This window comes from Salvia hispanica, chromosome 6 (assembly GCF_023119035.1).
Source record: "Salvia hispanica cultivar TCC Black 2014 chromosome 6, UniMelb_Shisp_WGS_1.0, whole genome shotgun sequence".
Lineage (NCBI taxonomy): Eukaryota > Viridiplantae > Streptophyta > Magnoliopsida > Lamiales > Lamiaceae > Salvia > Salvia hispanica.
Genome location: NC_062970.1, coordinates 22,251,718 through 22,264,888, shown reverse-complemented (window position 1 = coordinate 22,264,888; position 13,171 = coordinate 22,251,718).

The following is a 13,171-nucleotide window of genomic DNA, read 5'->3' as shown; positions in this document are numbered from 1 at the left end:
CTTTCTCATCTCTGCTATCTCAGATGTTGTCTTGGGACACATCTCTTGAGATAAATGGATGCCGTGTCTAAAAGGTAAGAAACCTTTCTTGGCATCTTGCATGCTAAAGCGACTAAGTACAGTGTCGATGTAGGGTTCTTGGGATAAGCACAACGTTCTTTTCTCACGATCCCTAAGGACTTTGATGCCTAGAATGTGTCCCGCGTCTCCCATGTCCTTCATCTCGAACTGGTTTGACAACCAAGTTCGTACTGATGACAACATCTTTTTATTGTTTCCAATTAGAAGAATGTCATCTACATATAAAACTAAGAACACCACATTCCCTTTTTCTACCTTCTTGTACACGCAGCTCTCGTTAGGGCATTTTTCGAATCCAAACTTATTAACAGTTTGATCGAAGCACTGATTCCATGATCTAGATGCTTGCTTGAGGCCATAAATGGCCTTCTTAAGCTTCCAAACCATGTGCTCTTTGCCCTTGACGGCATAACCCTCGGGTTGTTCCATGTAGATGGTCTCCTCAAGACTACCGTTCAAGAACGCAGTCTTAACGTCCATCTGCCACACATCCCAATCCATGTAAGCTGCAATAGACAACAGATTTGAGCATGGCCACCGGGGAGAAGGTCTCGTCGTAATCGACACCTTCCTTTTGGGTATACCCCTTAGCCACTAGTCTTGCCTTAAAGACTTTAACTCGTCCATCGGGTCCACGTTTACGTTTGTATATCCACTTGCTCCCAATGGCAGTACAACCTTCGGGTAGGATGGACAAATCATAGACGTCTTTGTCTATCATAGATTGTAGTTCCGAATCCATTGCTTTCACCCATTCGCAATGATCGATATCCGCCTGCGCCTCTGCAAAATTCCAGGGATCTGGTACACTGCTGTCCGAGGAGTGATCCATAGATTCTCCCAAACCAATGTACCTTTCGGGCTCATGAGAGACCCTCCCACTGCGGCGCGGCACTACAATGTTAGGTGTAGAAGTTGAAGGTTCGGGAATTGGTTGTACTATAGGTACTTGTTCTTGGTTAATGGAACTTGTGACTGAAGTAAGCTCTTCAAGAGCTACCTCACTGCTGGGTTTATGATTCATAACAAAGTCTTCCTCTAAGAATGTCGCGTGAGTACTCACAATGACTTTCTTGTCTCGGAGACTATAGAATTCATAAGCTTTCGAACCTTTGGGGTACCCTATAAACAAACATACCTCTGTCCTTGAGCCCAGCTTAGTTGGATCCTTTTCCAAAACATGAGCTGGACACCCCCATATCTTGAGATGTTCTAGATTGGGCTTACGCCCAGTCCACAACTCATATGGAGTAGCAGGAACAGATTTTGACGGTAAATTGTCTAAGATATGACTTGCGGAAAGCAAGGCATGTCCCCAAAACGAAATGGGCAGTCGTGCATAACTCATCATCGATCGGACCATGTTTAACAAGGTCCTATTCCTTCTTTCAGCTACGCCATTCTGCTGAGGTGTGCCCGGCGCAGTCGTTTGGGATTCAATTCCCTCTACTGATAAGTAGTCCAAAAACTCGGCACTGAGGTATTCGCCTCCGCGATCAGATCGCAGGCTCTTGATACGTTTTCCATGATGCGTCTCAGCATAAGCCTTAAACTCCTTGAACTTGTCAAAAGCTTCAGACTTAAAGCGCATCAAATAAACATATCCAACTTTCGAGTAATCATCAATAAAAGTGATGAAATAGCGAAAGCCGCCTCTTGCCTCGGTTGACATTGGTCCACACACATCAGTATGAACGAGTTCTAGTGCTTCCTTGGCCCTATTACCTTTCACTCTAAAAGGTCTCTTGGTCATCTTGCCTTCCAAACAGGATTCGCACGTGGAAAATGATTCAGTATCTAGCCCTTTAAGAAGGTCTTGATCCACGAGTGTTTGAATCCTCCTTTGGTTGGCATGACCAAGTCTAAGGTGCCATAAGTACGTTTCGTTCATTGAACTTGAAGGTTCTTTTCTTTTCTTTGAAATTTTCGATGCATTATTGAGTTCTAATTTGCGATCATTATATTGTGTAGATACGATTGTGTACAGATTGTTTTCCATGATACCACGACAGATATAAGAACCATCTTTCTTAATAACACAACTGTCATTAAAAGAAATCGAATATCCATCAAAAACCAATTTAGAAACTGAAATTAAATTTCTTCTAAAAGAAGGTATCAACAAAACATTCTTCATAATCAAAAATCTATCACTACTAAAACGCAAATAAACGTCTCCCACTGCAACGGCCGCCACTTTAGTAGCGTCGCCCAGCTGGACTTCGATCTCTCCATCATATAGCCGTCTTGTCACCTGCATTAAGTCAGGATCAAAACAAATATGATCAGTAGCTCCAGTGTCAATAACCCAAGTATGAGAAGAAGTCGAAGCCAAACATGACTCAACAACTAGAGCTTGGTGCATACCTGTAGCCTTGCTCCTTTTAGGGCAATCTGGCTTCCAATGCCCCTTCTCTCCACACTTGAAACACTTTCCGGTTTGCTTCTTTCCCGACCTCCTCTTTTTCTTTCCCTTAGCATCTTTAGGTGCGACCTGGTTTGTCACTTTCTTCTTTCCTGCGCCAGGCCTAGGGCCAGAGGAACGATGTGACGAACTAACCATCGCAGCCTTAGCTTGGTTCATGAGATCTTCCGCCGACTGAAGTTCAGTCAACAACTCAGCCAAGGTGTAATTCCTTTTGTTCATCTCAAAGTTGAGCTTGAACTGCTGGAAGCTAGGGGGCAGACTCTGAAGGATAATAGTAACTTGGGACTCGGCATCAATGACGCCTCCCAAAACCTCAATTTGATTGAGATGGCTCATCATCTCGAGGACATGATCCCTCACAGACGAGCCTTCCTTCATAGTCTTGCACATGATACTCCGAAAGGCTTGAGACTTAGCCGTTCGATTCTGAGTACCAAAGAGATTCGTGAGATTTTCCATAATCTCGGTGGCAGTTGCCATGGCGGCATGCTGATGTCTAAGCACTGTTGACATGGAGGCCAACATATAACACTTAGCCATCTCATTCGCCTTGTGCCACCGTCTATGGGCATCTCGCGCTGCCTGCGCGGCGTTAGCCGCCGGCACTGGGGGCCGAGGAGTAGTGAGCACAAACTTGTACTCATCAGCCGTGAGAACGATGTCCAAATTTTGTTTCCATTCTATGTAATTTTGGCCCTCGAGTTTGTTTTCTTTAAGAATTGCAGAAAGAGGATTGAGTGACATGTTGACGATTTAGGTTGCACTGCAAAACAGAATATTTACTATTTGTCATAAACTTATGTGAAGAAATTGAGTAGATTAAACCATAAAACTTTTCAAATTCTCACAACTGTAAAATTAAAATTTTGTACCCTCAAGCAGAGGTCAATACGCATTAAAATTTTAACATTTTTACTGGTCACAACACCGACGAATAGTCCAGAGACCGCAGCACGGCATGGCCGCCAAATGTTGCCTAAGCACGACCATCAGATTTAGCATTACAGAATCTCGTTTCTACAACACACTCCCATAACAATGCTCATGTGTTGATAACAAGACCAAGCTATCTCGTAAATTCTGTTTGAACTTCTGAAACTTGTAATTTCTTAGGATTATTGTCCCCACAGCATGGGTGGCGATAATATTGGAAACTACTTTCTAGTCCATACTATTTACAAATGAGAAGTCCACCTATATGAACTCGCTATTTCTTAGGATTATTGTCCCCACAGCATGGGTGGCGATAATATTAGAAATCAGCTTCATAAGTTGTGGACCAATCGATGGAGACCATATACAAACTTAGTTCGTAATTATCGCTTAGATATTTAAGTTATGGTTTTTCATTAATTATCCTTAGCCTTAGTGCAGATTAAAGGCTTAATTAAATTCTGTTGGTATTTAATTGACTGGATAATTAAATCTTTTATAATCTTTTAAACATCTTATTAAAGGATAATATATTAATTACTAAAGTTTAATCCATATTCATGTCTTCTATAAGATTTATCTAAAATAATTAATTATTTATATCTTTTACGGACATGAATAAATAAACTTAAATTAATTCCTTATTAAGATTGGGAAGAGAATATATTTTATTATTTAATGAAATCCTACATATCTATCCTTATTAGGATTCTAGATATATAATATAATTTAGGAAACTATTTAATTATTCTCATCTATATCATCTAGGATATAAAATATTCATAGATATAGAAAATAATCAAAATATTCCTAAAATCTAGGGAAATCTTCCCAAAATATTTTATTTCAATTAAATAATAATATTTTAATGATATCTATTAATTTAGGAATTAAATAATCATTAAAATAATATTTCATCGTTATCTCGTCGAACGAGGTTCGCACGTACGACGAACGACAAAATCACACCGGGTTTAAATCCAAATAAGGGGTTGGCAGCGGAAGCGCATTCATAAATCAATTACATAATAATCAGATCTATTTAGCGGATTATTTAGACAAATTCTATTCGCGTAATTATCTCACGTATCATGCTGCTTTAAATTAAATGAAACCTAAAACATGCTTGTTCTAAGGTTTAGCCATTATACCTTGATGATTCTCAAAAGAATCGAAGATAGCTAGCGCCTTCTCCTCGTGAAGATCTTCAGTACAAAACCACGGATCTTCTGACTGGTTCCCGAACTGTGAACTGATATCGGGGTGGGCTGATCTCACCAGCGCACTAGGACTTAAATAGAGAAGACAGAAATCCTTTCCCTCGGAGGAGAAAAATTCGACTACTACTAGGAGTAGAGGGGCCGAAAATTTTGAGAAAATAATTAGTGTATTTTCTGTCTCCTTTATTCTCCTATTTATAATAAGTCACATATTGGGCCCAGACAGGGATCTATGGAAGGCTTTGGATATGGGCTCCTCCAATTAGCTTTTTACTAATTAAATTAAACCCAATTTAATATAAGCTTAAAATTGGAATATTACGAGCAGCCACTACGAGAAGTAATACTTGCACTCCCCATCCAAATCCGAAATTACAAGTACTTCGGGTTTCCAATAAATTATATTTATTTCCCGCGCTTAAGATAAAAACATCCATTAATTAATTATTGTCTGCTATGGACTTAATTAATTAATATCTTATTTATTCCAAGAGAGGACTCAGCAAGAAAATCTTATTTATTATTCATTGAGTAGTTAAACTCCAACTAGCTAGGTTCCGAATAATAAAACCTTATTTCAAGCTTCTCTTGAGGATGTTATCAAACGAGACTCACCTCGCGCACGATTCAACATAATAGCAATCCTAGCACCGTTAGATATTAATCACCACTACCCAATATACCAGGCTTATTGGGTTGCGAAAAACCCGCACCATTTGGTAAGTCAAAGTAGTGCATAATCAATACCGTATGCTCAATGCTAACGTACATTGATTGAGAAATAATTTACGAGACCTCGTCTTTCAGTAGATAGCATAAAGACTGTCTCGCTGTTAGATCCATTCAGTGCTATACCACACCAACGTCATCTTATTTCAGTAAGGCTTAGAAATAATCGGACTGACATTGCAACCTTTCACGATAGGTAGTCTAAGCCTATCTAGGTTGTGAAATTATTCTTTTTCTTTGTTTAGAACTGACCGTGCTACCTTAAAGTGGATGACGCCCACAACCGGTCTACTAAAACAAAGACTTAGACTTTGTTAAATTACTTATACATTTAAATATGCAATTAATATCCATTAAATGTAAAATATAACAACATTATGACAAAAATAATCTGTTTATTCATTTGGAAAATAAAATGAGAGTTTTAACAGTATTCAATCACTCGAAAGGTGATTTCTAGTATACAAACTCTAACACATATATGGTATAGCTGTACCTGAAGAAATAACTGCACATGCTTCGGATGTGGTTAGTACAAAGGGAGGTGCAAGTGACAAGAAAAACAGGATTAAGTCGAGCATAGAGAAAGCAATTGAAAAACAAAATAAACTTCATAGGCGTTGTGGAAAGTGTCATAAAGTGATTGATCATAATGCCAGAAGTTGTGGCAGAAAGTAGACATAATTGTTCATTTTTAACAATCAAGAGTTGTTTTTTAGTTGCTAACATATACTACAAGTTATTGACATTTTCTTATTAGTTGTTGATATTTGATTTTGCTCTCCATTGACATATATTGTATGATTTTATTTTTTAATTTTAAGATTTGCTGTTTGGGTTGTACACACTTTATACAAGCTGTTGACATTTGGTTATAAGTTGTTGACATTTCAATAAAAGTTGGACTCTGTCTTGCTTCCGTACTCCTTCATGTTTTTAAGGTGACATGTCAACAACTTAAAAATCATGTCAACTATATATACTAGTCATGTCAACAACTAATATAATTATGTCAACTATGGTGCACATCTTGTCAACTACACGTACAAGTCATGTCAACTATGTTACAAGCCATATCAACTAGTACAAGTCATGTCAACTATGTTACAAACCATGTCAACTACACATAGAAAACATGTCAACAACAATTTTAAGTCATGTCAACAACACGTACTAGCCATGTTAACATCTAATATAATTATGTCAATTATGGTTCACATCGTATCAACGACACATACGAGTCATGTCAACTATTGTACATATCGTGTCAACTACACGTACAAGTCATGTCAACTATGTTACAAGCCATGTCAACTACACATAGAAAATATGTTAACAATAATTTTAAGTCATGTCAACTACACGTACTAGCCATATCAACAACTAATATAATTATGTCAACTATGGTGCATATCGTGTCAACGGCACATACGAGTCATGTCAACTATGTTTCACGCCATGTCAACTATACATACAAAACATGTTAACAATAATTTTAAGTCATGTCAACTACACGTACTAGGCATGTCAACAACTAATATAATTATGTCAATTTTAAGTTTTTTTTTTAATTATAATATTTGTTTTCCAAGTTGTTTACATTTTGTTATAGGTTGTTGACATTTCAATCAAGTTGTTGACATTTCAATACAATTTGTTGAACTGATTAACATTTATTATAACTGCTAATTTCAAAAGTCAGAATGCATAATAATCATTTTAAAACTAATCCAAAAAATAAGTTAACATCAAACATTAAAATCAGTTTTTGTTCACTTCCTCTTTCTACAACCAAACAACTTCTTGTATTTGTTGTTTAGCTTAAGCAATTTGTCGATGTTTGTTTCCATCCAATCATGAGTCAGTTGTAACATTGGCGACCTCTGGTTATTGTAAATTGATGCAATCATCGTGCAACAATATTTTCCCCTGAATACTTGGACAATCTTCACACTACGCTCAGAGAAGCCGATATCCCAATCACTGCCCTTTTTCCCAACATAGGTCTCCATGTGCCTCATCAAATAGACACCGCAGTCCTTTATGTTTGTGGTTATCGCCCATTCTAAAGTCAGAAAGTTGAATGAAGACTTGTTTATATTTTCTGAAAGATCTAGCAATTTCTTCTCTATGAAGTATGCTTCGAACATATCTTTCTGCAAAATATATAAATAACTAAATTAAACTACACATACAAAGCATTTCAACACAATGTGGAGAATATGTCTATAACATAGATAAAAGCATACCATTAAGCCAATATCAATGTCATAATTCTTCAACGGATCCGTATCTTTAGGTGGCTTCATATTATCTATGATGTCAATGATGTTTTTCTTCATCCAATATACTACAAGGTAGTAATGGTTATCTGCACAAACTGGGAAGAAGACCTGTATGACATGAAAGATAAAATTATATCCATAGAACACTTGTTCATATATTCTAGCATAGATATCATTGTTAGATCTTATTACCAAATCAATTTTTCTCCAGTTGAAATCTGGTCTTCTTTCAACCTCATTATCTATATGAGAAATGAAATTTCTCTTTGCTGTCGAAGCATCCCAATTTTCCTGCCGATTTGTTACATTGAAGTTTTGCATTCAACATGTTAGGTTAGGGAGACATCTGACTCAAACAGTTTACATATAATTTAAGATCACTTACACATGCAGATGTACTCATAAAAAAGTGTGAAAGTGATGTTGTTGTCCTTTCATTTTCTCTGTTGTTCGGGTGTGAAGCTCACGCGTTAATTACACCCACATTAATTTCTATTTGGGCTTCAGTGATAAAAACAATTCCTTGGTCGCCCATGTAAAATCATCTTCATAAACGCATGTATTTCTGAAATGAAGTTATACAAACGACATATGAAAAATATTCATAAAGTATGTTTACTACATAGAAAACTAAAAATATTTTTTATATCAATGAAATAATTAAGTAATGCATACTCATCTGTTCCTTCTGTTTCTAGTATGTAGTAGTAGACAGTTCTTTCATAAGCTTCCAGGTATGTTTTTATATCTACAGCTCTTATGTCAACTGGAGAGCCTAGGAATGAGTTTGAATGCGTTTTATCATCAGACCTTTTGACTATGGCTTCTGGCAGTGGAATCTCAGAGAATGGAACAACAGTCTTCTGTCAGTGCAAATAAAATTCATGTTAGTTTCAATTAAAAATCATGTCAATTATATATACTAGTCATGTCAACAACTAGTATAATTAGGTCAAGTATGGTGCATATCATGTCAACGACACATACGAGTTATGTAAACTACGGTACGTACTATGTCTGCTACACACAGAACCATGTCAACAGCAAATATAATTCATGTCAACAACAATTATAGGACATGTCAACTACACGTACAAATCATGTCAATAACAATTATAACCAAATGTCAACAACACTTTCAAGCCATTTCAACAACAATTCAGTCATTTTATAAAAACAATATACTATTTAATCTTAGTTTCAGTTACTTTACTTTAACAATATTCTCTTCTTTCTCTTTTCCTTTCTCCTGTTGCTTTGCTTTGTTCATTTCAACATGTGCGTCATCCATTGGACCTGCAGCTGGTGGTGAGATAGAGAGGCTGATTCACTATTGTCATCACCCACTGTGTCCTCTTTTGTTCCTTCTTCTTCTTCTTCTTCAGCAACTTATTTAATTAGTAATTTATAATTAATATCAAATTAATTTGAATTAATTCTAAATAACAAAAGACAAGATTTGGCTCACCCCTTTAGGATCAGAAACTGGCGATGTAGGGATATTTACTCTGTTTCTTTCTCCTGCCAACTGCTTTTAAATTAGTTTTACAATGTTAGTATCTAAACTATAGGAGTAATCTAATGTCAACTCAGAGAAACATATGTAAACAAAATGATGTACTTACTTTATTAACGAGATGTCCATACCTGAAAGTTGGAAACTCAATCAAATCTTCAAGTGCTTCCTTTTCCTTTTCAATAGTAACTATTGATTCAATGATTGTTTTCCAGTTATCAAAAGTATCAAACTAGTCTTCAAGGAATGTGGACAAATTAACAAACTTTTCGTTCACAGATTCAATTGGACTTGTTTGGCTTCCAAGTGCAGATCTAGCCATATCACATATCAATCCGAAAGCAAATTTACTTTTGATGTGTGTGGGAGCTTCTGTAAAGTCGTAATTCATGTGATGAATGTTTTTCACTACTTTCTGTAGGAATTCTTTTGGGAGTAGATTCAGGGAAGACTCAACACCACTGCCATCAACATTAGAATTTTTTTCTTGAGGCACCTGCTCCTCCTCGTCCTCCTTCTCCTCTGCCTGTTCCTCCTCCTCCTGATCCTCTTCATTGCTCCTCCTCTTGCTCCAGGTTATGGACATATCTCTTCTTGATAAGTCCCAAACCAAATTTTCCTGCAGCTATCTCTTCATTTTCTCTAGCCTGCAGATATTGACTTGTCCACCCTTTCATTAATGGAAGATCGCGAGGAACTGAACGTTTGTCTTTAATAACTCTATCCATGTAGCAGAGCTGCATATACAATCCATATCAATAACAATTTCAATCTATATCAACTATACAGACAAGTCATTTCAATAATTAATGTAATGCAAAATGTAATACATACCATAAGGAAGAGAAGTGGTCCAGCAAAGGCATTCTTCTCTGTGATCGACCAATTTTGCTTTGCAAACTTGAGCACAGATATTATATACGAACACCAATTGACATTCCTCACGTTATCCAGATCATCAATTATCTCCCCAATCTTAGATTTTACCATTCCACATGTTGATTTCTCAATCAATGTTGATTCTAGTAAGACCAAGAACATCCTCTTGAACTGTCTTCCTCCTTGAAGATCTTCTAACATAACAGATTCAACAACATTATGCTTCACGCTTCCTGGTTTCGTACCACATTGTTTTGCTATCTCCCTTATGAAAGGTGCATTACTTTTACACATATCTCTGGAATGTCACCTCTTGGAAATCCGTATACAAGCTCCACATCCTCTTCAGTGATTGTAATACTCTTCCCATTATTGAGGTTTATCTTGCATTCTTTTTCATCAAAACTCTTCAACAAAGAGAATGCCAATATGTTGGGAATGCAATCAATTTTGAAATGGAGGACGCTCTCCAAACCCATCTCCTTCACAGAATTAATATGTACCTTATTCAGTCTGCTCATTGCATCAACAAAATACATCGGCTTCCTTTTCACTAGAAGCCGTATACTTAAGTTACTATTTCCTTCTGTCTCTTCTTTACCCTCTGTTTGCTTGTCGTTGCGTCTTTTGCTTCTTATCTCAGAAGCAATCAACTGTTCTGGGTCATTTCTTCGTTTGCTTCTTCTCTTAGAAAGCAATCAACTCAGAAGCAATTAACTGCTTCGGGTCATTTGTTCTTTTGGTTCTTGTCTCAGAGGCAATTAAATCTATCTTTCTCTTTTCTGGTTTAAAATCAAGCATAACAATAATGTCAACAGCCATATAATTCAGACATCCTAACAGCCATACATATAACAAGGGCAAGCTATGACTAGGTCAACAACTTGTCAATCAAGCATACGCTAAGTCAACATTTATGTTCAACCCAGAGACATCCTAACAGCCATACATATGACAAGGGCATCCATACACGATGTCAACAGTTATATGAAAAGGGCAAGTACACATATAATTCAGACATCCTAACAACCATACATATAACAAGGGCAAGCAAACTCTGTTGACATAAATATGACTATGTCAACAACTTTTCAATCAAGCATACACTAAGTCAACATTTATGTTCAGCCCAGACACATCCTAACAGCCATACATATGACAAGGGCAACCATACCCGATGTCAACAGTTATATGACAAAGGCAAGTACACATATAATTCAGACATCCTAACAGCCATACATATAACAAGGGCAAGCAAACCCTGTTGACATAAATATGACTATGTCAAGAACTATTCAATCAAGCATAAACTATGTCAACATATATGTTCAGCCCAGAGACATCCTAACAACCATACATATGACAAGGGCAACCATACACGATGTGAACAATTATATAATAAGGGCAAGTACACATATAATTTAGACATCCTAACAGCCATACATATAAAAAGGTCAAGCAAACCCTGTTTACATAAATATGACTATGTCAACAACTATTCAAACAAGCATACACTATGTCAACAGCTATGGTATAAAGTGTCAACATCACTATGTCAATAGATATCCTCTAATGTTAATAATCATAAAAATTTAAATAAATGGTACTTAACTCGAAGAAAATTCTTCTTCTGTTTCTTTATTTCCCGCCTTGAGTCTCGCTTTTGATTCTTCATCGACTTCCATTGCTAATTAACCCAAAAACAGAAGTCGTACTCATCAGATAACTAAATTATGAAAACCTAAAAATAAAATTTTTGAATAATCAAACTTTGTTTTAAAAAATTAAAATTGAAGCCATACAATTAAAAAACAAATGAAATCTTTAACCTGAATTAGTCGGTTCAGTAGTTTTTTTTTATTCGGTGTTGACCTCCGAATCAGACGCCGTTTTTCCAGCGACGGTCGACGGTTCATTCGATTCCATGGTATTTTGTTGTTCGGTTGTCATTGCTTAAACTTATAATTGTTTCAGAAACCTAGAAAATTGATTTGTCTAGAAGATGAAATCGCCTTTTGATTTGTAGATGAAGGGTTAGGAAATGAAAAAGAGTTGATTTTTGAATTCTTTATAATTGAAGATTTTTTAGAGAGTAGTTGGAAGAGAAAATGATTATAACTCTGCTTTTGAGAGTGTATTTTGAAATGAATTTCTTTTCCGACAAACAATAATAAGAAGTTAAGGACTTAACTTTGCTTTTAAGGAAGGAAGTTTTATAAAAAATTTGAACTGCCATTTTTTTCCGCCATTTGATATTTTTCCTATTGATATGAGAATTATTTAGTTGTTGACATTTCTTACACTTTATTGACACTTTGTTATTTTTTTTTGACATTTGATTTGCTGGCTGTTGACATGTATTTTATGACCATAATTCATGAACATGTGTCCATTAGGCGAAAAAAAAAAATTGTTTGTTTTAATTATAAGTGTTTTTTTTGAGTTGTTGACATTTTCTATGAAGGCTATTAACGAGTTGTTAACATTTTTTTATAAGTTATTGACATTTGATAATCAGGCTATCGTCAAACTGTTGAGTTTTTTGCTATAATTTGATGAGTTTTGGTATGCAAGCTATTGACATTTATTGTATGATAATGATGCTAGAACTTGTGTCAAATTAAAAAATAAGGAAAAACAGTTGTATATTTTTTTATTTAAAAGGATTTTTTTTAGCTGTTGACATTTAATTCAAGTTGTTGACATATTATTATAGACTGCATGGTTTAAAAATCAGTTGAGATAATTGTTTTACATATCCATCTAAAAAATATGATAACATCAAATATTCAAACCACTCTTTGTTCAAATCAGAATAAAACAGTTGTTTACTTATTGCTTCTACGGCTAAACAATTCCTTGTACTTGTTCTGTAACGCAGACAATCTTTGCTTGTTTGCATTCATCCAGACGTTAGCATCGCGTATCATATCCATACACTTCTTGTTGCTCTCTAATGTAAGCATTGCTTCGCAATATCTTCCTCTGAGTATCTGTAGAATCCTTAAGCCACGTGGAGAAAAGCCGACATTCCATTCCATTCCCTTTCTGCCAAAGTAAGTTTCCATATGTCTCATCAAATATATACCACTGTCTTCTT